This window comes from Chiroxiphia lanceolata, chromosome 4 (genome assembly GCF_009829145.1).
Source record: "Chiroxiphia lanceolata isolate bChiLan1 chromosome 4, bChiLan1.pri, whole genome shotgun sequence".
Lineage (NCBI taxonomy): Eukaryota > Metazoa > Chordata > Aves > Passeriformes > Pipridae > Chiroxiphia > Chiroxiphia lanceolata.
In genome coordinates this window covers 34,832,180-34,857,060 of record NC_045640.1, presented here as the reverse complement: position 1 = coordinate 34,857,060, position 24,881 = coordinate 34,832,180, and the positions used below count along the sequence as shown (strand labels likewise).

At 37.6% G+C, this 24,881-nt stretch overlaps 1 protein-coding gene across 10 annotated transcripts in view; it reads left to right on the top strand.

The window, feature by feature from the left end:
- TENM3 (teneurin transmembrane protein 3) overlaps positions 1 to 24,881 on the top strand; it is a 1,309,047-nt gene that overhangs the window by 1,065,252 nt on the left and 218,914 nt on the right. The window contains exon 1 of one of the 10 annotated variants that reach the window (XM_032684688.1): positions 2,646 to 2,667. The exons of 8 other annotated variants lie outside the window; for them this stretch is intronic. The gene's annotated coding sequence lies outside the window, so the exon portion shown is untranslated. Of the gene's footprint in view, positions 1 to 2,645; positions 2,668 to 3,100; positions 3,159 to 24,881 lie in introns of those variants that run through there. One more of the 10 variants, XM_032684692.1, reaches the window with a different exon arrangement.

Genomic DNA, 24,881 nt, shown 5'->3' with positions numbered 1-24,881 from the left:
GTTCCCACAAAGAACATCCTGTTAGCAGTTTCTCACCCTCTTATACCAGCAAGGCCCTTAGCTCACTTGTTTTCACTTCTCTGTATTGTGGCAATATGACAGAGACAGTGTGAGAGAGAAAGAGAAATTCTTGCACATATGTCAAGGCCAGCTATGTGGTACCTTTCAGTTATTTAAAAAAAAAGGTAAGTTTTCAGGTGACCCTTCCGGTGACCTGAAAAGGCCACCATGGCTTGAGTTCAGCAGGGGATGAGTGTCTGTTGCCCATGAAATGCAGTTCCCACTAAAGAGAGTAAAAGTGGCTACAGTAGTGATAAATGTACCTGCAGATAGCCGCATGGATTAACACAGCTCTAATTTATTCCACATTAAGAAAAAGGACTATAATGAGTTATTAATAAAGACTAAAAATGGGTTCAAATTCAATGGTTAATACTCTGCATAATTTACTATAATAATCCTTCTGACCAAATAATTTTTTAAAGTGCTTGTCTCTTTTCCAATGAATGAAACACATGCTATTCTTCCCACACACACACCTACCCCCAAGGTTTTGTTTGATCTTTCTTACTGTTTGGGTGTGAGCTATGTTGGCATAAAGTGTTGGCATATCCGTGCTAGAGTGTGTTTCACCCCCATTTGTCTACTCCATATAAATATTTTCCTAAGCAAACATTTATGTTCCAGATTTCTTTAGTGTTGCACCTAATAGATTTCATAAATCATTTGTGCTGGCATTAATGGGACAGTGGAATCTCAGCACAGGAAATCTCATAGCAAAGGAAAATTCCATTGCAGCTGGCTGAAAATGGAGAGAAGTGGATCCATGTCTTATTTTTTTGATAGGCTGCAGTCCTCAGTGTCTTTCCTTTCATAGCATCTGGCTCTTGGAGGACCCAATATCCTGCTCTCTGCACAGGTCCACAGCAGTATTCTGTAGAGGGGGTGCAATTACAGGTGCTCTCAAAGCGCAGTAATTCAAATGAGCTCTGGAGCTCTGCATGAGCTGACTCCAAGCATCCAGTTCTCATTCCTCCTTCTTTCAAGATCTCTAAGGATATATGACTGAATTAATTACTTACTTAGTAAATTTTTCAATGGCAGAAAGCGCTTATCCATAGGTACTCCAGCAGTTTGGAAAATAGTATTTGTGTGATCTAATACCCCATTTATTAAAACTAGAGCTCTTTGAAGAGATGCTGAGAATATGAATGTTGCTGTGGAATTGCTAGAAACTTCCTTAAAATTACTACATTAGTTCATGATTTCATCTCATAGCTCTTTCTTGGCTGGTCTTGCAGTTATCACAGGTAGGAGTCTGTCCAGAATTTGAACTGCAAAAAGCTTCCCATTTTTATCAAACTGCCCCAAAAGCCTGAGCAAAGTTTAAGTCAATAATAACTATATTACAGTTTCTCCCTTGTGCTAAGCCAAAGCACATGTAATCTGTTGCATATCTGATTTGAAGACCTTCGGGTCAAGATGTACTTTAAGTGCTATTACTTTTGGATTTTTTCAGTATTTTCTGCCCATGCCAGCCAGGACTGCCCTCATCAAGACACGGCTACTTAGACCATTATTCTCCCCCCCATTTCACAGAATTCTACTGTTTCAATCTGTATAGTCTTTGTTTCTCTAGAAAGTTGCAAATGAGCACTAATTGTGTGAGCTTTTTGAATGTTATTAAATTTCTTATGAATAATACATCTGAAATATGTGCTTTTATTGCAGCTTTCTACATAACAGTGTTGAAAACATATTCTGGAAAGATACCATCTTCCCTGGAAGTATTGTAGAAACATTAACAATATCTTGATCTGATTTTTGGCAAAATATGACTTCTGGGCAGCTGCTGTGATAACTTGGCCTGTGTCAGCAACAGATCTTGTAATTGGGTGAGGAGAGTTAAGTTAGTTGTTTTTAGCAAAGGTCCAAGGTAAAAAGAAAACCATAATAGAAGTTTTGTAGGAATTCCTACATATCACTATTTTCTAAGCCAACTCAGAAGGTTCTTTGTGTAGTAGTGTTAAGAACGAGATAATCATTGGAAATAGTTATTCATGCAGACATTTTAAAGGATTAAAAATCTGTTTTTTAAAATAAAGACAGAGGCAGTAACTTCAGTTTGATTACCAGTTGAAAACAAAATTTTTCTGGTTTTAATATTTATATCTGCATATTTTGTAGGCATCTTGTTGTTCCTGCTCTCTCTACAGTATTTCAGAAATTAATAGTAATGTGAATGCTTCGTTTTGTACCTAATATTTGATAGCTTTATCTGACAGCCATGATGCATACTGTGTCCAGTCAGATCGAGCTGCAGCTCCAAAGGCTTCATTAGCAGCACACTTGATTATAAATTGTCAAGTAGTGTTTTGAAGTAAGCAGGGTCTATTATATTCATGCCTCTATAGACATGAAGAAAAACTGTCTCCTAAGGTGGCAAATGGAGGGGGAGGTGTTTGTGTTTCAATTAAAGCACAGGTGGTGCGTGATGAGGCGCCGGTGTCACATCTGCGCGCTCACAGCTGCGCTCTGGTCCCGGCTCGGTCCCTGCGCTCCTTCTCGAGCTCCGGCCGTGCCCGACCGAACCCGTCTGCCTAACACCGCCCTGAGCTCCTGCCTGTGAACGCCTTGCGGGCTGCGGGGACGGCTTGGAGCAGGCAGGTAGTTTACAATAATATAACAACTACCTCGCGCGGCAGCGAGTTTATTCTGTGTCGCGGAAAATCCCCGCATTTTGCGGTGAATCGCGGCCGCGGCCCCGCGCTGCCCGTGCAGACAGCGCTGCAGCGGCGGCTCCGCGCTCTCCGCGAAGGATCCCGCTGCCTCTCCCCGGAGCTCCCGGCCTCCGGCTGCACCGCCCGCCGCGGCCCCGAAAGGGTTACGCGGTGCCAGGCCGGCCCCGTTCCCCGCCGGGGGGGCACACGGCGGCTGCCGCAGCCTATGGCGGGGCCGAGCCGGCGGCGAGCAGCGCTCGGCCGCAGCCGGGGCCGGGCGCGTTCGGGCGGCCCGGGGTGGGGCGCGGGGCGGGGCGGGGGCGGTGCCGGGCCCAGACGGGGGCGGTGCCGGCTCATTGCGCGGCTCGGGCAGCGCTGGAGGAGCCGGCGGGCAGCGGGACCGGCCGCCGGGCGCGGGTGGTGGGGCTAAGCCAAGAGGTAACCGCTTTTGTCCTGCTTCGTGCCGTGCTGCTGAAAGAGCCCGACCCGGTGTCTGGCTGGGATGCGGTAGGAGAGATTTGCGGGATCGGAGATGTAAGAAATGAGAAGTTTTTTGCATAATTTCCGTTTGAGGTATCGCATCTCGCTGCGCAGTGAAGCCTTCGAGCTCCCTCGCCCGATTCTGTTACGCTCGTGTGATGGGAAAAGTATAAAGTGCTTCTGTTTTTTGTGCTTCCTAGAGGCTGCGATAGCTGCAGCACTGGGGGGGATGTGGAAGAGACTGTGCTCGTTCAAAAGTCTAGAAAGAAAAATGTAACTTTACAAATACAGTGCAAATTATGCAAATAAAAGTACGGAAGAAATCAGGCCAGAATAATTTCGAAAGGATTGTAAAATCCTTCATTTAAAGCTTAGTATAATCTTTGATATTTACGTGGGCACCCGAAAAAAAAAAAACAACCCTAAAGCAGAGCTCTGGTGTGGAAGTACAGCGGTGCTGTGAGCAGACACATTTGTGTCTGCTTCTCATTTAAAGTGCCAGCTCCTTCTTTTTTGTATACCCAATAAACAATATGCATAGAATATACAGCTGTGTCACAGAGTCATTCTATATTCTTAAAGCTTAATATAATCAAATTCATTGCTTAAAGATGCTGTAGTTGAAGATTTGATCCTTTTTCACTGAAGTGGAAATACTTTCAGTAATTGAAAGCAGATTCATGTCTGGAGTTGTACAAGCCAAGGTTTTCATTTTTAAAATAAACCTTTTGTTCTTCAGCTTTAAATATTTCAGTGAGCCACCCGGAGACCTGTGTTAATTGCTAGAGTAGACTTTAAGGAAGGATTGGGTGAAAAAAATCCTTGAGAAATTTATGTCAGCAATTAAATTTGCATGGAATTATAATGTCTGTATTCCAGTGCATGAACATACCATTGCATCTTTTGTGCACACTACGGTTTAGTTTTCCTATTCATCCACGTGAATCTGAATTTGAACTACCCATCTGTCTGCAGAGGGGTTTGTTTTAAACTATCTTCGCTTATGTTCACCATACTTAAAAATCTGAACTTTGAAGATTTAGGGAAATACCAATCTGCTCCAGTAAACAAACGTGACACTTTGCAGTATTAGCTCCCCTTTGTTAACTTTGTATCTGCTTTCTGGCTGTTCCTGTGGAAAGCTTTCAGAAACCTTGCCTTCTGATATTTCAGCGGTGGGGAAAGAAACTTAGGATGTTAACTACCAGACTCTCAGACAAAGAATGAGCTACTCTCAAGCTGTTTGTTAGCAGCTTTGAAGGTAAAGAACAATGGAGGGAAAGGAAGGGAAGTACCTTCTCTCCTAAGCACTCTAATCCACAGAGTAAATTCACTAAAAATGCGTGGACAAGTTATTGAAGATGGCAAGAGTCCCCTATCCTTTACAAAGTGTAGTAATTGCTGAACAGACGATCTAATTGCCTGATGTTAAGTACAGGCTATCATTAAGATAAGAATTTGTAATTTGCATAATAGTACTAAAGGGACCAGGTTTATTTTCCTGAACTTCTAGGTGGTGTGCACTTAGCTGGTGTAGTTCACTTTTCCTTCTTTTCTTTCGAAAGGTAAATCTTTATCCTCAGTAAGCTTAGGTGGAAGTATTTGAGTAAAACCTGGGAAGCGGGAAGTGCTCAAACAAGAACAGAAAAATCTAGCTTACCATTTTTTTCATCCATCACATTGGGGCTCAAAACTGTCTAGCAGTTCAGTAACTACAAATGAGATGTTACAAAATGTTTCGATTATTCACTCTGTAACTCCGTGTGGAGAATGGCCTCATATATGTCATAGTATAGGGGTTTTTTCTTTCAAGGAGTTATAAAAATGGTATGTTACAATTTAGCAAGAAACCTACAGCAACAGGACCTCTAAAAAAAAAACATTTAATGATTAGATGGCTTTGGCTTGTCATTTTTACTTTCTAAACTTTTTGTAGTAAAGTTGAGAATACAGGAAGTTATATGTTTCATGCAGTATGGGATATATTTTATTTTATTGTTTTCCTTTTGGAGAAAAGTAGCTGATATTGTACCTGTCTAGAAAAATTGATAATCAATGTTTTAAAACAATGTAAAATTTTATGTCAGATGTGTGTTCATTCTAAAGGTCCACAATAGAATGCTGCCAAGCACCCATCAGCTTTGAAATCTGATTTTTCTTAATTACAGATAATGAGTAAGAGTTTGAATGTTGAAGTAAACTTTTCTAATAGTGTCAAATTTTAGTACTGTAGAGTTTGTCCTTTGGCTTGGTAGATATAGAAATATCTCTAAATATCAGTGTATGATGCAAACAGACTCAACTTAAGGAATTTGTCTTGAGCTGTACTCTTGCATTTCTAATGTGCATCTGTGAAGATTTAACACAACTTTTCAAATTACTGAAATGGTCTGATAAGCAATTATGAGATCAGACTTTATAACTTTTATTACTGCAACTTTTATTGCTTCCCAATTCACTTGTTGAACTAAACAAGGGAGAATAAAAAGTCATAATATGTACACTTTGTACAACATAGGCATTTGAGTGGTGATATCAGAAAATAGGACTTAACTGTATTGTTTTCCAAAATGAGAAGGGACATTATATTTTCTATCCTTTTTGCATGTATATAAAGGCCTTATTGCTGGTCATTACATGGTCTAAATATGGGTATAGACACTCTCTCTGGGGTTTTGAAAGACTTTCTCCAGAGGTAGTTACAGATTTATGCATTTCAGAATAGCAAGAGGGCTTTTGTATGTTCAGTGATGTACGAAAGATGATGCTGTGAGGTGGTGACTTCCCTAATGGTTTGAAGATGTATACCTCTTTTTAGATTTGAAGGGTTTTATACAAAATAAGGAATTAGAATGAATAAAGTAACTGTACTAATAAAATGTTTCAGTAGTTTTCCAATTTAAGTTAAGCTTTTTACATGTTAAGGACAAGTGGAAAAAAATGGCACTTGTGTTCCTATGGAAAACTTCACCCGTGTTAAAACTCTCAACAGGATAGATAGGTGGCTGAATGGAAAATAGTCATTCACCTTCATTGTCTAAGATTGAAGGAATTCAAAGTGCAATTATACAGGAAAACTTTAGAACTCACTGAAGGTAACAACAAAGTTACATAGTCTTCTTTTGAGGTTGGCTAGGGCAACCATTTATCCAAACTTGAAATGAAATAATTGTTTTGTGTGAACTGTTATAATGTAGATTGTTTATGAAGCAAGTCCTTTGAACGTAAGAAGGAGGTAGAATTCTCATATCTGGAGACAGTATATCATTCTGGTGGGATCTACATGGGAAACGAAACACAGGGTTATAATTTTGAGGCCTAGCTCAGAGTGAAAAGCTTATTTATGACTTGTTATATACAGCAGAAAGGATTTTTCACAGCAACAGTATATGAATCATTGCAAACTTCATGGTTTTGATATGGTAATCACTGATTTTTGTATTGAGTACTGGAAGGTATCTTTATAGGAGGTTTAAATTCTGGTGTATTTAGAATTCAGGAATTGGGTCTGCATTAAGGAGTGTTACAGCAAAAGATTAAGCCAAATACCTGAATATGTTGAAATTTGCACAAACTGCATCTACAACTCAAAGTAATGGTGGCCTGACAAAATGGCAGAGGTGGACATTGGTGTACTTTCTGAAGACCTGCATTATGATAAAACTTTGATTAAATACATGTAACAGCATTTCTGCATACTTTATTTTCTGTGGCAAAGGAAGAGCAATTTTTGCAGTAGCAGTGAGCTAACATATCTAGTATCACATCAACAGTGAGTTATGGGGTTTTGTCTTTCTGATACATCTTGCTGGTTTGCCTCTTTCTTGCTTTTGAAGCGGATTCAGACCTATACAAAAATATTTCTAAGATGTTTAGAAGAAAAACAAGATTTAGAAGGAAAAAAATTAAAATGAGATCTGTTGCGTGCAACTGCAAAAATAACATCCAACTGCTTTACCCACTTTTTTATTGTTTTTATTGTGTTTCAATTGTTATTAGTCCAAGAACTATTGATATGGAGCTTTTGTTTCTTGGTATCAAGAAAAATTAGTGTCCGGAGAACTCTTTGGAGTGTAAGAGTATATATTAATCAAAATTAAAGAAGAAAGCAACTGCTGTTATAGAATTATATTATTTGGTTGGTTTTCATCATTGTATAAATCATGAGAAAGCACTACCTTAGGCTTCCAGATTGTCATAACTGCCAAATTAATTTTTAAACTACTTTAATTTTCACCTCTGTTATAGTTGCTGACCACACACAAAGGAAAAAAAGGAACCGAAATGCTTTTTTTAGAGCAGCTTTTGGTTTAATCATATAGACCTGCTTTTTCATAAAATGTTACAGTACGTATGTATGAATTATAACCATTTCCAAATCTGCAGAAATTTCAGAGTTGTTAATTTTTGCAGAACATTTTTCCTCTTAAGTCATAAACTGTGTTAAAGAAAAGACTGTTGTCCAGGGAGTTGTAAAAAGTAGCCTGGAAAACCTTTTATGGTCTTTCTTTTAAATAGAATAGAATTGCCTTATGTAGCAAAGTTAACTTTGTCAACCTTTTATAATTATTTAACCATTATTTCATTTTACCCCCTGCTTAAACATTGTACATTAATGCAATAGACACCTGGCTGTGCTCTTAAAAGTTTATTTGTCTTTCAATTCCTGTGATAGTAGGGGGCAGTATATCTCCTTAATTATCTTTGTTCAGGGAAATGTTGAAAGGCCAGGGTAGTTAAACAAGGCCATTTGGATTTGCAGTAAGGTCGAAGTCAGATGCAAGGAAAGTGGTTAAATGCATTATCATCTTATTGAGCACATCATCAGTAAAGTGACCTTGATGGAGGTGGAAAAAGCCATTTGGCTATTTTATGACAGCCACCTCTCTGCTGGCTTTATCCCTGCCAGAGAGTACTTCAAATAGCTTTATCACAGTCTTCTCTTGTTGCTTTGAAATCTGATTTTTCTTAATTACAGATAACAAGTTAGAGGCTGAACGTTGAAATGAACTTTTCTAATAATGGCAAATTTTAGTACTGAAGAGTTTATCCTTTGGCTTGGGAGATATAGAAATATCTCTAAATTGATTATCAAGGTGACCTTTATGTTGATTATTGTATATCTGCCTTTAAGGGTCTTATATTGATAATCGTTGTTTTTTATTCATTACTCTACTACTTTTTAAACTGTTTTTTAACTACTATTGAGGACAGACAAGCCAACTTCTAGCCTTAGCAGCAGGGATGTTGTTTGTTTTAATGTGTGTTATTTATGTTTTTATGAAGATACTCAAACTATGGGAGGCCTGTGGTTAAGCTGGAAACAAATAGTTTATAAAATATATAACTAATGCTTAAATTTCTGTTGCACTTGTGTTTTGTAATGGTAGTCAGTACTGATGTTTTAAAAGCTTACAAAAGTAAAATTCTAGCTATTGCATGTTATTGTAAGTATTTAATCAAAATATTCTCAACTGTCCATCTTCCCCTCTCTCCTTTTTAACTCTCTTTTCTCATTAAAAAATAGTTTCTTTCATTTGTGTAAAACTGGAGTGATTTTGAATAAACAGAGTAATTTACAATTTTTGGCTTTTAAAAGACCTTAGTGCTAGGGTTTTCTTTCTTTTTATAGCGCTTTCTTTACAGGCATTGACATAATTATTAAGAGAATTTTAAAACAAATGCACAAAATACAAGGAAAAACAGTATCAGGAAAACTGAATCCAAATTTGAGCCCCTGAAGATATAGGTTAATTGGCTGAAACTCACAGCAGAGCATTAAAAATTATTAAAGACTAGAGGGAATGATTTATAAGAAAAGATGAAAAGAAAGAAAAAATAATATAGCTTTGTCACATGGCAGATCTGTACCAATGGAAGAACTTTGTGCAAAATTTTTGAAAAGACCGTGTGGACTCAGGTGGTATATCTAGATGGAATAACATGAAATGAAGAACCAAAGTATTAAGCTGTGTATCAAGATACATTTTGTAATGATAACATCCTGTAGGTTATGGAAAATATCTCAGCACAATTGATAGAAGTCATATTTTTTGAAGAACAAGTATTACTTGTTTTGTAGTAGTGTGTTGAGTGTGGCTGTTATACCTTTTGTTCCTAAGTTCTGATTATATGTTGTCATTTGGAAGGTAAATGTATTTAACTTCTGCTTTGTGACCAGTGATCTCTCATTCAGCATGTAGGCGATCTCATAAGAGAGCAGGGTTCTTCTTTCCATTATCACCTCTGTCCTTGGAGCTGGAAAGCATCTCATTGTTGTCTTCTCACCAGTTTTACAGTGGTAAGAAAGCATGTTAACCTTGGGTTTGCAGTATTTTTCTGAGACTTGTTACTTTGGGGAGTTAGGATTTTAAAGTTTCCAGTCGCCAGTAATGTTTTGGTGTGGTCTTTAGTGCTGGGTTGTAGAGTCTGGTTGTGTACTCAGCATGAAGCAGCATCATCCATGCCCTTCGTCTTTGTAGTATAAAGAATTTTCTTACATTTTTCTTTCTGTTTAATTATTCTTGCTTCCTCCTGAGCACTCTCCTGGTGCTTATCGATCATGTTCTGCCATAAAGCAGGAGGATTATCTGTATGTGGGTGTGTTTCCATATGCCCAACCAGAAGACAAGCCTTTTGAAGGCAGACATGTAAAGTCAGAGTTTGAAAATGTAATTCTGTCAAAGTCGCTTTTTCATCAGATAACTTCAGGAAGGTTGCCACACAGATAGGCCTGTCCATTGTCTTGTAACTATACTGAATCTTAAGATCTCTCCTATCAACCAAGAGACAAGCAGTGAGCTAACGGATCTTTTGCTGAAGAAGATCTCACTATCCCTTGAAAACTGTGCCGAAAGCACTGACAGTATTGAAGCCTAGAAGTACCTCAAAAAATTTCCCTTTTCCTCCCCCATCTTCCTTTTCCTTTGTCCCTCCATTGACCATTTTGGTTTATGGAGCTGGACACGTGTTTCATTGCCAAGAGAGTTTCTTCTTAACAGTTGTCCTTTCTCTAAAAGATATAGTAAGGTTCATGACATTTAATAGGTATCTTCAGAGCATTTCAAATAGTCTTATTCTGCAAACCCTGCTACTCCTCATTTGTGCAAGATCCCTGTGTTTACCACTGTCTTTTTCCCATGAAGTCAAGGAATCTCAAACAGATTTTTCAGTCAGCGGGTTCCTCTCTGGATGTAAACCCTTCTCCCCAATGATTTTTTCTCTCAGTGGCATTTGGATAGTATTTCGAGTTATTCCTCAGCAGCTCTGCCAGCTTTTCACAGAAGAGACCTGTGTATTATTTATCAGTTCTCTTTTCTCATTCCTGCCCTCCAGCTTTTACATTACCCCCTCATCCTAGTCCTTTCTACCTAATCCTAATTTATTGCTGATCAGAGCCATGGCAGCAGAACCAGTTACATAAGATGGAAAAAAAGGAATAAAAATAAAAGCCTACATCAGACAAAGTTATGTTTTTGCCTTTGAGGCAATTGGTTTTGCTTGCAGTGATCTCGGTGAAACCGGGCAGAGCTGAGCATTCTTCATTCCACTTGTATATTGTCTGCTTTTGTTTCCTGTAGTGTAACTGTACCCCATAAAATAACAGGTAACAAATAGTTCTTTCTGAGTATCTGGTTTCTCTCTGCAGCATACAGCAGAGCTTGTACTGAAATCTGTTCTGTGATTATTTTTTCCCCTATTTTTTTGGGTGTAGTTTTATATGTGTGTGGAGTTCCCATGTGTGTTCTTGTGCCAAATGTGGTCAGTATTAAACTCGTATTCAGTAGACTACAGAGTGGTCTTTACCAAGAAATAGCAATATATACTGTGTCCTATTTTAGAAGACTGTGAGTTACCACAGTTCCATGGAAGTAGGCTTATTTGGTACAGTCTGTATAGAAACTTTATTAACGTAATTTGTAGACTGATTTGTTGGTCTGAAACAGCATATGCATGTATGTGTGTAGTTTGCATTTCAGCCAAGGAAAGGAGTCCCCTACGCTCAGCTGGCTCATATTCCTCTTGTGTTCATGGCTATAAAACAGCGACTCTAACATTATACCTGAGCACTGAAAGTGTCCTAGAATTCATTAGATAAGAGGCCATGGATGTTGATAAATCCAGAAGCTCGGAAAAGCAGTAATACTTGAGAAGTATTGGAAAGCATCAGTTCTGCTTGCCTGATGAGAACAGCTTGCAGCTGTAGGTGGTGTGCTGGAGGGTAGCAGCTATAGCCATGAGGCATTCCATCCTTGCTTGGGTTTTCCAAATCCTGCGATGTGGTGGAAGAGGTCAACGAAAGGCAAAAAGAGACCAGCCAGATGCCTTTTATTTTCACTGTAGAGAGTAAAACTACCTTATGGAGGAGGAGAGAGATGCACAGTGTTTGTGTGCACTATAAAGGAAACGAGCCAAGGTCCGTTTTCTGTTACAGAACAAGCGCTGCTGATGTGCACTTGTGCTTCACCAACAACTTGGGGACCTCATTCATTCAACCTACTGGGAGCAGTCCAGGGCCCATACCATTCCTTCAGCTTGTTGGGTGTTACCTGAGAGAGCACTGGTTGTTAGAGCTAGAAATTAAGGCAGGAAGAATGCTATCAATTACAAGTTATTGGTGATTTTGTGCCAGTTTTTGCCCTCAAGCTTGCACTAAACTGCTGCTGTTAAGTTAGCACAGATATAAGCATTGAGCCTGAGGCTCATGGTAGGGATAAGAGGGGAAACGGTAAAACAAAGGCCTTTGCAGGGACACACCTGTGGCTCTAAACAAATTTGTATTTGACAGAAGCATTAACACTTTCCAGCATAAACAGTGCAAATGTAACAGCAAATTCACCCAGTATGTCTGTCTCAAAATCTTTTTCACACTGCCATTCCAGTTGCATCTGGATTTCTTTGTTCTTTTTCTCTCCCTGGTGACTTCTGTATGGGGCTGTCAGGCCAGGGGAGGTGGGAAACCTTTTTAACATGTTCCTGACAGACCTGGAGACCTTCTTAAAAGATAGTAGTTATCTCCACTTTATTAATTATTGATTTCACAGATTCACTTCCTGTTCTAGGACCATTCAAAGTATGCTTTTGCTTCCAGATTTCTTTGTCATATAGCTCTTAATTTAGGATAAGGAGGTTATTTTTTTATTGCTTAAAAAAAAAAGACAAAACCACAGAAGAGTATGAAATCTCAGTTCCCATTCAGCACTCAGCCTAGCTGAGAGGTTGCATGCATAACTACCTTGCATGTACCTGTTGTCGCCAGATTTGTGCTCCTTTATCAATGAAATCAGCTTGAAAAAAGTTCAGCTTTGCCTTATTTTCATATACATTTCCACATTTTTTGGGACAAGTAAAAATACTGTAACTCATACTGGCAGTCACACTTCATTTCTTAAGTGAGATGACTAAGCAACAAGACATATTTTGATGTATTTTCTGCTATATGTAGATGTATGCAATACGTTTTTTAGTTCATAGAAGGAAGTTCTTCACTTACACACAAAACATCCTAAAAGTCATAAACCTTTGTACCATGATATTCCTATTGCTGCTGCTTTTAAATTGGTTGAAAAGTCTATAAATAGTCCCTTTTGGCTACCCATATGAAGAGCCTGAAGAAATGGACTCAACTCTCTTGTAAGTCAGTTATAACTCACACTAAAAATCTTTCTGTGGCAGAGGAATGACCTAGCTAACTTAGGTTTTGGATGGAAGTACATCTCCTTTTATAAAGCCACCATTGTTTTGTTTAAAGAAAATGTTTAGCACTGAAGCATGGAAGCCAAATTTTTGTAAAATAGTGGACTGATATTTTGTAAAATAGCTAGCTGATCTATTATTCAGTTGTCTACAGCTCTCCCTTTCACTTAAATGCTGTTTGTAATTCTGCAGACAGACCTTCTACCTTTGCCTCTCATAATTCTGGATAGCTCTTCTCTGCCTCAGTAGGATTAAAATGAAGCAGAAAGAAAATTCTTGTTTACTTTTCATAGCCAAACAGGTAATAGGCAATTCATTGTCACTGTGACAGTGGCATGCTTTGAGGTGACACGGGGTCTTTTCAGTGAGGCAGATGTGTGCGTACTGGCACTGTTAACGTGCCTTCTGTCCAGACGGGCCAGTGTTTCCAAAAGAAACTCCCATAGTCAAAGTTTCACAGACTTAGTGGAAGGAGGGTTATCTTATTGGTCTGATCATTTGGGAAAATGTAACAGTAGCATTTTATATACATATATATATATATAAATGTATTATATAAAATAACAATAATAGTGCACATTTTTCTCTGAAATACCTGACTTTTGCAAGTATCTGTGATGTAGTTAGTAAAGCAGATATTATCAAGTTTCCTTGCTCTTCCACACAGTGAACTTGCTTCTTTCCTTTATATGCAGTGCAAGTTGATGTGCCAATGCAGGGAAATCAGATAACCCTGTTGAAGAAGACCAAAAGCTTACTCTGTAATAAAACGTGGAGAAAATTTTAGAATTTAGTATTGAGGCTGTATACAGTGTGCATGGAATGAGTGTAGTTACACATCTATGACATAAGCAAACCAGGATCAAATCAGTGCATCTATATGTTATGTAAGACTTCACTGCATATAGTTATTTTTCTCGTATTTTCTTATTGTACTTTCCTGAGTTATGCCAAAAAGAAGACAATGAAAGATGCTGCTATTAGTTACAGTAAATTCATATACCCATACTTAAAATATCTGCTATTGTATGTCTGCTAACAGAAAACTTGAAAGTAATCTAGATACAGCCTCACAAAATAGGAGGTTTTAGGTTGTTCAGGCTACATCTAGAGTTCTGGTGAGCTTAATGAACTCGCTTTTGAATACAAAAAGTGATAGACATTATTAGAACATATATATGCCTTCAAACTTTAGGGGTATGTTGCAAGTTATTTCAGGAATATGTAATAAGACTTGTCATAGTCTTGGTATATTAAGTGGCAGCTCAAGTTCTCTGTGCAACGTGAATTAAACTAAGAAATCTCTTGGAGGTCGCATGTGGGATCCAAAGTCTGAATCTTTGGAATTTTCTATATCCTAATGCAAATTAGGAATCATTACCTCCCAGAATTATTTCAAGGTAGTGCCAGCTAGCTCCTTGAGAGCAGTTAAGTGCTCTATTGCATTCGGATGTGTCTGCAAAGATACCCCTCCAGTGTTCATAGTTTCACATTATGGCGCAGAGCTACCTAAGAAGGCCCAGGGCCAGTGCAGTTCTGGTACAGTTTGGGTTGGAAACCACTAATCTAGACTGTTAGACCAAGGCATTGATTATTAAAATAAAATATTATTATAAATTTAAATATCTACATTTATAAAAATATCTTGGACTCCCAAGGAAGAAATATAAAGCTTTTTATTTTCCCCCACTTTTTCAGAGGAAATTTGTATGCAAGCTGAATAATGTACCAAATTTCAGCCAGATATGAATTAAAACTGCTAAGTTATGAATGCTTGAGAAACAGAGTCCATAGTAGAAATGACAGTTCCAGGACAGGAATGCCAGGACCTGCTATAATAACTTAATATTATAAGTGCAGTAAAATCAGAAATAAGCACCCTCATGTTTTAGAAGGAGGTTATGACTAGACACATTGCTTTTATAGACAAATTCCCTGCTATGTTGCAGCTGTAGCACTAGCAGGTCTTTACATGCCTATACGAGTAAATCAGTTTTTAAAGAGGCAGTGTATTCCAAACTAGCAATCACCTTTTTTCTTTTTTATAAATCTTTATTACAAGCATCTGTAAAGTTTGAAGTGCTGCCTACTTGAGTAAAGTTCCCTGAAACAGATGTCTTATGTGTGCTGAATGTGTCTTGCTTGGCCCTTCTCAGGTCAGGAACTCTTAAAGTCACAAGGTAACAAAATGTTTATTTATTTATTTTATGGGTTATGGTGATGTTAATTGCAGGTACCATTCAGATGGTCAGCATTTGACAATGGTTATCCTTTTCATTTTATGAAATCCTTAAGAAAGAGGAAAAAGCCATTTACTGAGAGAGTTGTTACTGTTGTTCAGAAGCATCCTAATCTGTTTACCATACTCTGTAAATGATCACAAGCACTCGAATGTACTGTGGGGGTTTTTTTACTGTCACAAAACACTCTTGAATGAAGGATTTGGAAAGCAGGTTTGCAGGAAGCAAGGTAATGGGCGTATTTTAAACTCGTCCATTGACATAAAGGAAAAGAATGTTTCAAGTTGTTACTTGCATTGTAATGTGTGAATAATAAAACACTATCAACACTATTAGGCAACCGACTACAAGGTTTTATTGGATAGCAATAGATTACAAGTCTGACTGTGTTTGAAATCAAATAGGTACAATATTTATGACAATAAATACAGCAAAAGCAGTAGTCCTTGCTGTCCGTTAGAGAATATTGAACAGTTTAATCCCAAGAGACTTAGAAATACAAATATGATGGGATATACCTGGTAGAATACATTCCTCTTGTACTTTCTACTGAAATTTAAACATAATTTGAGTAGTAGCTTTCCTACTTGTCTGTGACTGATGTTAAAACTTACATCTTACACGTTAAGATATTAAAACTCACATCTATAGCCAATAAAATAAATAATCTGTGATAATATAAATGGAAAATGGGTAATAAATTTATGTTAGTTATGAACAGAATTTAAATGTGTAGGTCTCCGTGGACCCGGAAAATGTTTTTCTTTCATCATTTCTAAAAGGCTTTGTGTAATGCCAAAATTCCTGCATGAATAGGTATAAAAAATGGACTTATCAGAAAGTCGGACTAGTCAGCTGAAATATTTTGAGTAGACAATATTTTTCTTCATGCAGTAGAGCTGTGAGAGGAATTGTAGACACTGGATTCTTGAATATATCATAAAACAATCTTAAAAATTGTTGAAGAATCTGTGATTTAGTAGCCTGTGTAAATTTACATCAATACTTTAAAATGATGCATCTGTTAGTATGTGGAATAATGATGTTTTGATTACAAATTTGGTGGTGGTAAATACCAAGAGCATGTTAAAACCACAGCACCTTTTTTACCAGTAAAACCTCCTAACTGGTTACTGCAGATAGATTTTCATAATGAAACAGTGGATCATTTCTTGTAAGAAGCTATAAGGCTAGAACTATTGCATAAAACATGATAAGAATATAATGAAAAAGACCATAGGCTGTTTGCTCTCACTTATGGTAGACCAAGGCTATTACAAGAACATAAGTAACGGGATTACTTTTTGCAGAATGTTTGTAGGAGAGGTGTATTGGCAAACCTTGCATCCTGTTCACAGCATCTATTATTTCAGTGAAAGAATTTTGGCTTCCATTGTTTTAACTGAATTCTGCTGCTGATACAATTACATCTGAAGTAGAACGTTTACTGGCGTATATGTGTTTGTTTAGAGTTATGATTATTTTTCCCCCGTTTCTATTAGGAAACTTGGTCTACTATCATGCACATATTCATCTATTTCTTGCAGTTTTTATAACAAATTGTAATCCCTTAGTTGTAAATATGTTGTCAACTATTTCACATTAGTATTGTTTTCTCTGAGAATGTCACGGTGGTATTTTTCACCAAGAATAAACCTAATTGGCTACATTGAGAAAATACTGACAGTGCTTACACATTTTGTGAAGTAAACCAAAATATTACTCTACCCTCCTTATATGTAGTGAGTTTGCTATAAGGACGCTCCAGTGACTTAAAACAGGTGCTTGCAGAGAGCAACTGAGCTTTTGCATGTTGCATTTTCTCCTGCATGCACTATCACAGTTGTATCCAGCCCTGAAATTCTTATCTCCACTATATCGGCAGTTGGAACTAAGTTTTGTCCCTAAAGCTTTTCAGTCCAAAAAAAATCTCCTCTGAGCTAAATCCTGTTTCAACTATGATTCAGCTGGCTGCTTTAGGGTAAGGTGGAGAGTTGTAGCATGTGAAGGATGAGGAGAAAGAAAGTTGATGTTGCTGTGCTGTAATAACGGTGCAGTGTCTGGATTTACAAGTTTATCGAATGGTGATCCATGGACACTGTGTAGTACATGCTGTTTCTCAGGGTGGCTAACATATCTGACAGAGGCATTGATGACAGACTCCTGTTTCAGATGGATTTGGTGTAGGCATTACTTGTCTCTATTATGAAAACATTTTCTGGCAGGATTTGTCTGTGTTTGCTTTCTTTAAATTATTGTTTAAAAAATAAAAATAAAACCCAGACCAAAGCCAGGACAAATCCAAATAGCTGGGACAAGGTGCTGGTTTAGAGATTATATAATTATGTGTAGCACAGTGAGAGGGCCTGTATTTGTTTGAAATACACTTAAAATATGTGTAAAATGAGAAGAAAATAGCAATATATCTTGAAGTTAAAACCTCTTCAATGCTTGCAGTTTACATTGAATGTCTATCTTAACATGCTATGCATTCATTAATTTAATACAAAAACACCATCTATATAACAAAGATCAAAATAACTTCTGTTTTTTCTTCATATTGAACGAAGTAGTTGCCAGATAGCATGCAGCAAGAAGAGCAAACACCTTCCCCCTCTTTCCCCACCTTTGGTACCTGGAGTACAAGATTTTCTTTCATATTCTTTCCTTACTGGTGTGTTAGTGGACACTGTCTATGATTGGCATATATCTGAGCAGCTACAATTTTGGTATCCCAATTCTAGAACTATTCTGTTACTACTGCCTTTTTTGCTTCAAAACCTGACCTAGAGCATAGACTGACTGGCATAAAATAAAATACTGGTGTTTGTTTCCAAATAAAGGTGGGTGATGTGCTATAAAAGGAAGAGAAACTACTGAATTTTGCAACTTCCCAAATAACTGCAGTGCTGCACAGATCTGAACAAAAACCTCATACTAACAGTATCTTCAAGTATACTGTTTTAAGGTAGCTTTTAGTTTCTAACTTGCTGTTCTACTCGTCCGTAACTGCTTCTCGAGCTTGTCACCCTGCTGCTTCTAGCTGCTCTGCAGACACGCAGGCTACCCAAAGCTTTATGTTTATAAAGCATTACCCTATTCCTCTGTCCTGCTGGTTGATCATATTGGACAGGAATTAAGGTTCCTGCTTATCTCAAATTTTAGCAGAGGCCTCACTTACTGTCAGTGTAAGGATGGCAAACCATAGGGTCTGGTACTAGAACAGACGAGTTCTTCCCCAACCCAAATTTGCAGGGACACAATTTTTGCATGTGGAACAAGATTTTGTGAAGGATTCAAATAATTTTTCTTATATAGAATCTGCCCATATGACTGTAATAGGCAGGATTTTCTATGACTGTTCTCAGGGACAGGAGAAGATAAAAAAGGGAAGATGTTTCTGCCATTATGACCCTAAATCTTAGGGAGTCGTTCTCTAAGGATTGAGCCAATCTTGAGCCAACAGTTCACTACTGCTGAAAAAAATAATACAGAAGAAAACAGGTGGGGGGAAAAGGGCATAGTTTTCTATTGGGTTAGCAAGTCAAATCAGTTCCCATGGAGATAGATGGCTAGTAAAGGGCAGAGAGGGGGAGGCAGGAATGGCTTGCTCGAGCAGGTAGGGTGGGGTCACCTCATTTTGGTGGTGGACAGTGAGAATAGCTCAGCCTTAAACTATAACTTCAGCCTTTGTAGCATTGATGTCAAATACTTACGATCTTTTAAAAACCTGTATCCTTTTTGCATCTTCTTTAGCATTCAGCCGAAGGCACTGGTGGTGGCAGAATGGATAGAGCTTCTGCAGAGAGATATCTGATTTTGTGCTCCACATCAGTCTCTTGTTCTTTAAGGTTATTTCCTTGTACTTGCTATATATGAAGGGCAAGACATATTAGTTAAACGTGTACGTTGATGGTTGCAGTATTGGTGACATTGAAGGTTTCAGTGCTGACTTGCAGTGTATTTGTGATTTATTTACTTTTTGGGATACCCAGTGGGATATGAGAGTGAACTTGTCCTGCTCTTATTTGAGCCTCTGTATGCTTACTGTGCACATTTGTGCAATTGCTGTGAAGAAAAAAATCACTACAATAGACTTGTAAAGCTGAGCAGCTGTAGTGGCTTTCTCCACAGAAAAATGAAAGGAGTCTATCCCAGACACCCTGTGAGTTTGCTGTTTGTGCCTGTGCCCTGGCAGCACAGGAGCATGGTCCTGCCTGAAAAACGTGCTGCTGTACAGTCTGGACTGTGGCTGGTCCTCTCTCCAAAACCCTGCCACTCAATCTCACTGCCCTCCTGCTTTATGAGACTATGTACTCCTTAAAAACATCTCTCAAACAGCTGCACAAGGTGCATGCAGGCAAGCACTTTTAAATAATATGGCTCCTTTAATAGCTAGTCTTTAGAGCAGAGTGAGATGAGCTGAGCTTCTTGATTCACAGAGCTGAATGTTTGCCCAGTTCCTTTGTAGCATTCACCCCTAAGGAAAAATGACAGTCTGCAATCACTTTGGCATAGCTAGATGCCATGTAAGTGCCATACAGTATCCACAGCTGGTTACTCACAAGTTAGAGAAGATGATGAGGTATTTTGAAAGAATAAGAATTAAAGGCCTATTCCTTTATTCTGGAAAAAAACCCAAAATGCTTTGTTCTCAACATACGAATCTCTTTGCTGTTGGCTCCTCAACCTTAGTACTAGGTGATTTTATAATCTCTTGGACAAAACCAGGGACTGATGGGCAAAACAAGACAGTGAAGCAACAAAGAATTCATTACTCAATTTTTTTTTTTTTAATAAGCAAAAAAGTCTATATTGAGCCATCCCAGCTCTCTCCTAGTGCTTCATTTTGTGTGAGTTTGCAAAGAAGATGCAGAGAGGCCAACGTTCAGGGAGGAGATCTCATCTAATCCTGTAGCCTACCAGAGAGGAAAGGCTGGACAGAAGGATTGCATGTGCTCTTGTTGCAGTCATTTATGGTAGTGCAGCTTTGCCATTTGCCAACCAAGTAGATATTTAAAAGTGGAGAACATCAGCTCAAACTTACCATGGCTGTTTGTAATAAGGCTTATCTGATAAGCAGTATTTCTGTAAGGTCAATTCTACATTTTAGTTGTTTTACTGCAGACTCTTGCAATAGACTGGACACTTGTCTTGAGAGGTCAGGTTTATTCTGCGGTTTTGTTAAGGGTAAGAGCTGTTAGATGTGATATGAGGCTGTACAGCCTCTTTGGACAGCAAATCCCTGCAAAAAGCCTCTCACCCTGTGGGCAGGGACAGCACATGGCCTGTAGGCACTGAGCCCATACTGGTGCTAGGTCTGAAGCTTGCTTGAGTTTTGAATGAGTGCATAAATGTCTCAAAGTCCAGTTTGTTTCAAAAGAGACAATGCCCAGAGAAGCTTACTTCTTCAGATATCATTTGACTTCAACTATTTTAATTAGTTTTACTGACAGTAAAGGAGAGTGACTGTGATATGTCAGCAAACAAACTAATTTTTGTTTATAGCATGTAGTATTAATAATACTGAGCAGAGCATTGAAATGCCTGATGTGGAGCCCTCTTCTGCAAACAGAAAGATACAGAGTATCTTTGGTTCAATAGTTACATTTCATCAGGTTTACTGAAGTTCGATCAAGTGAAAAGAACATGCTGAACTGTTTTGCAGAATTTGATAGGAGATAAACACTTGTTTTAGTGCACAGAGAGGTCCTTGTTTGATGATAAAGCTAAGATTACTATCAGCAGATGAAATTTTATATTTTCCACAATACCCTTCATTTACAAATTTAAATATAAAATGCTTTCAAAAAATGAACTTTTAATGTAACTTGATTCAACTGAGGGGAAAAAACATTAAGAAACAAGAGAAAAGTGATTTTTTTGAAAACATTTTATTTTTTGTTCATATTGTACTTGACTGTTGGTTTGTAGTGAATTTTCTACTCTGTTCTTAGTAGAACACAGACAGATATTAACTCTTGCTTTTAATTCAGTGTGCGATGAACAAGGCAACTTCATGGGTAAAAGTTAATTTTTAGTAAAGCAGGAGATATGTGTAAAGAGAGTAGATAATCCAGATAAATTGCAGGTTCACAGTAGCCTTGTACTTGATCTTTGCTGAGAGCAGATTAGGAAACCAGCTTAAATCAAACAAGCGTGATTGCATTTATGAGGCTTCATTCCAGGCTAACACTGAGTAAGAAAAATGCTGGTTGCCATTTCATGGGTTGCCGGAACCACAAATTCTTACCAGACTCTGGCATACAGGGAGTTTTTATCAAGAAATGCTCCCAAATCCACTACTGGAAGCATTTAGTAAGAGCCAATGCCTCTCTAAATTTCTACATGATAATTTCTTTGTGCTTTTTTTGTAACCAAACCTAACATTATCTGAAAAAGAAACTTACTGTCATATTGTTTTATTGTACTGTAGGTGGTTTCACTGTTGGTTCTTAGTAGCTTCGCAGAAGCAGACATCACCCTCCATTTAGAGAGGGATACACTGTCTCCTTAAAATGGCGCTCTGATTTAAAAAAAACCCAGCATCAGAAGCTTTCATAGGCTCAGAGTGGCATAGGCCATATCGTGCAGAAAATCAAATACCTCACCAGATAAACATTTCAAGTCACTTCCCTGTCAGAAGAATCTCTTTATATATTTCTGCTAGTGCTTGGGACCCCACAGACAGTGGGGGTCAGACTTTGAATATTCCCTGTTGTCATTCTGAAATTTTTGTGTGTACAGTGTCCAGTGCTAGTACCTTGATGAGCCCCTTTGTTTTTGTCGTATGCCAGGTGCTGCTATTGCATCCCCAAATGATGGTGAAGGGTTTTGACAAGTAACCTTCATTATTTCACATATTCTAAAATTATTTTGTGTTTTAACTGTGGTAACATTCTGCTTGAGTTCAGTAGTTTATGAACTTAATTTTCTTAAAATGCTCTGTTATGACACAGATCTACAGAGGGGAAAGTGTGTGTCAGCTGGTGTCATCCTGCAGTGTTTGGTGAAGGCCTTTTTGCAGGACTAGAATATTTTAATACCCATGCAAAGTAAACTGAGCAATTTGGGAACTGGACTTGTTGCTTTTAACTGCCCTAATTGTAGCATGTTTAATAGTAAGAAAAATTTGCACTCTTATGAAAGGCTTATAGGTGCTGTGGCAGAAGGGTATGACTGAAATATGGACTTCTTTTGAGAAACCAAAATAAATGGCATCATTTTACTTTTTTGTTACTGTTGTCCAAGGTTTGTCATGTTTCTAGTGTTGCTATTAATGTCTTCTTAAATGTCAACTTCAAACTGCTGATGGTGATCATCTCATGTCATATTGCTAAATATATACAGGCTGTTGAGAATGTCTGATGTAAATGTTATGCCAGACACTTACATATGCATATTAGAAGTCTTCTTATGCTAAATAGCTGCTATCAAATACATACTTCCTAAGTGGTATACAAAACAAATTGAGTCCTTTTTTTTTTTCAGGAGTCCTCATGCTGTTGTATTAATTTAAATGAATTGTGATAGGGAAGATCTTGCTTCTGAATAATTAGAACACTAAATGCTGCTAAGTAAGAAATTCCAGATATATCTTCACTGTTGAACTGAAAGCTGTTGTATTTTTCTTGTGAATGTTTCTCTGAAAGATCTGGGTGCATGTGACACTACCACCTGGCAGTCAAATGAAGAAAACAAAAAATGTCTCAAGGACATTCTTAGTTAAACTTTATAATATGTTCAAAAAAAATGTTGGTCCCCGTAGTCTGATAAATTCAATACAATTTCAGTTGTTGTTAAATAGCTCTTAATTTTCTTTTCTCTGAGTCATTTTGGAAATTAAAAGTCATTTTAAGACATAGGTTCTTAGAGCCTTTGAATTGATTGGCTCTGTGTGTGCAGTGTAAATTGTGGTGTTCAGTTTACTACTTCTTGGAAGCACTATGTGTGAAGTTTTTCTCTCATACATATTGAATTTCATGTGTTTATTTGAAGTGTGCTATATTTGTAATTGGGATTGAGACATCAATTATATGCTGTTGAAGCTATTCTTTAAATTCTTTTCTTTATAAGAAAAATAAGATTGCAAACATAACAGAAAAATGAGTTAGTATCTTGTTGCTACTGAAAGTGGTTGCAAATGACTGTGGAGATTACATACCAAGGGAATAAGATTTCGCCTTTACGATGGTTTTGTGATGTTTCCAGTGGCCTTTAATATCTGCCATTATGCTATTTTCATGGTTCAAAAGCAAGGTCTTGAAATTTTAGAATTATAAATATATTTATTATGTTCACCACATCCACTAAAAAAAAGAGGTACCTGACTTCTAGCACATGAATACATAATTGAGGAATTTCAAAGTGCTTGTATCTTGTTAGAACAGCAAACTTTCGATATCAAATAGGCAATTTTGAAGAAATGAGGGATGCTATCTGTTTTTATTAAGCTGGGATTTGAATGTTTGGAGAAAGCATTGGGGGAAGCATTTCTTTTGAAATGGAAGTAATATTCCTCATTTGTAATGATAAAAATGTTATTTTGGCATAGTTACATTCTTTATAGATAAATCTAGGAGGCTGTGCCTAAAAGAAATATGCTTATTTGCCATGTTTACTTATAGCTTTGGCTTTTTATTATTATTTTCATTTTCAGGGCGTTTTCTGTGTAACACCAAAACCATAATTGAATATGCTGCTTTCTAAATGTGCCGTTTTGCTTTGTGATGGAAAGGCCAGTGTATTGATTACAGAATATTGATGCATTGAAAACTCTATGTTCTATTGCCAAGTCATAAAGGAAATTAGTGAGTGATGTTTTTCAGTCAAGGAATTGCAGAATAAAGTTCAAATTAACTATGTTAGCTGACCACAAACAAAGAAAAAGACAAGGATAAAAAAAACGAGCTTGGAATTCAGCCATTTCCTCTCTTTTTGTTTATTCAATTAACATCTTTCCATCTTTTGTGCAGCTTTTCACTCTTGTCCTCTTGGTTATTCACATATTCCAAATCTTGTGTAAGTGTGCCTTTATATCCTGAGAAGCTTGCACTTTCTATGGAAGATTAAGGTTTCAGTTGGTCAATCTAAATATACAGAAACCAACATACTTGTATGATTTTAGATGTAATGTACAATAAATGAGATGATGCAACGGAAGTTTCTTGGTTTAGACCTGTCTTATATCCTGATTGACCCTCTTCACCACAAGACATTTTAATTCTTTTTATACATTTCAGTGTCCAACCTTAAGACATTTTGTACTGTTTCTCTAATTACGCTTATGAAGTGACATTTGGGGAACCCTTATGGACTATTAGGAGATAATTTTCATAAAGGCTGCTCTTCAGTATGGGTTGTGGGAAAAATTAGTTCTTTTTTGGTAGGTTATGTTTGTTTACAAGGAAATTGCACTGGCTTTACCTTACTAAGTGTAGGATACACTCTTCTTCATGCAGTTATTGTGTCTTCTGCTATAAATCAGTATTTCAATACAATCTATTCCAGTTCAGGCTTACAATTTTAGTGCATTTTGTGTTTATGGTGAATATGATTATTCTTAAATGTGTTTGAAATTAAGGGCGGCTTTATGAACTCAGCATTATAAGTGTTGATCCTCGTTTGGATGCCTTGTGTTTCAGCGTAAGCGTGAGATTGTTTGTTTTGTTATCAGGAATTCTTACAAGAAGTCCACGTGCTGGAAACGGACAAGCTAGTGTGGAGAAACTGGCAAATACAGAGA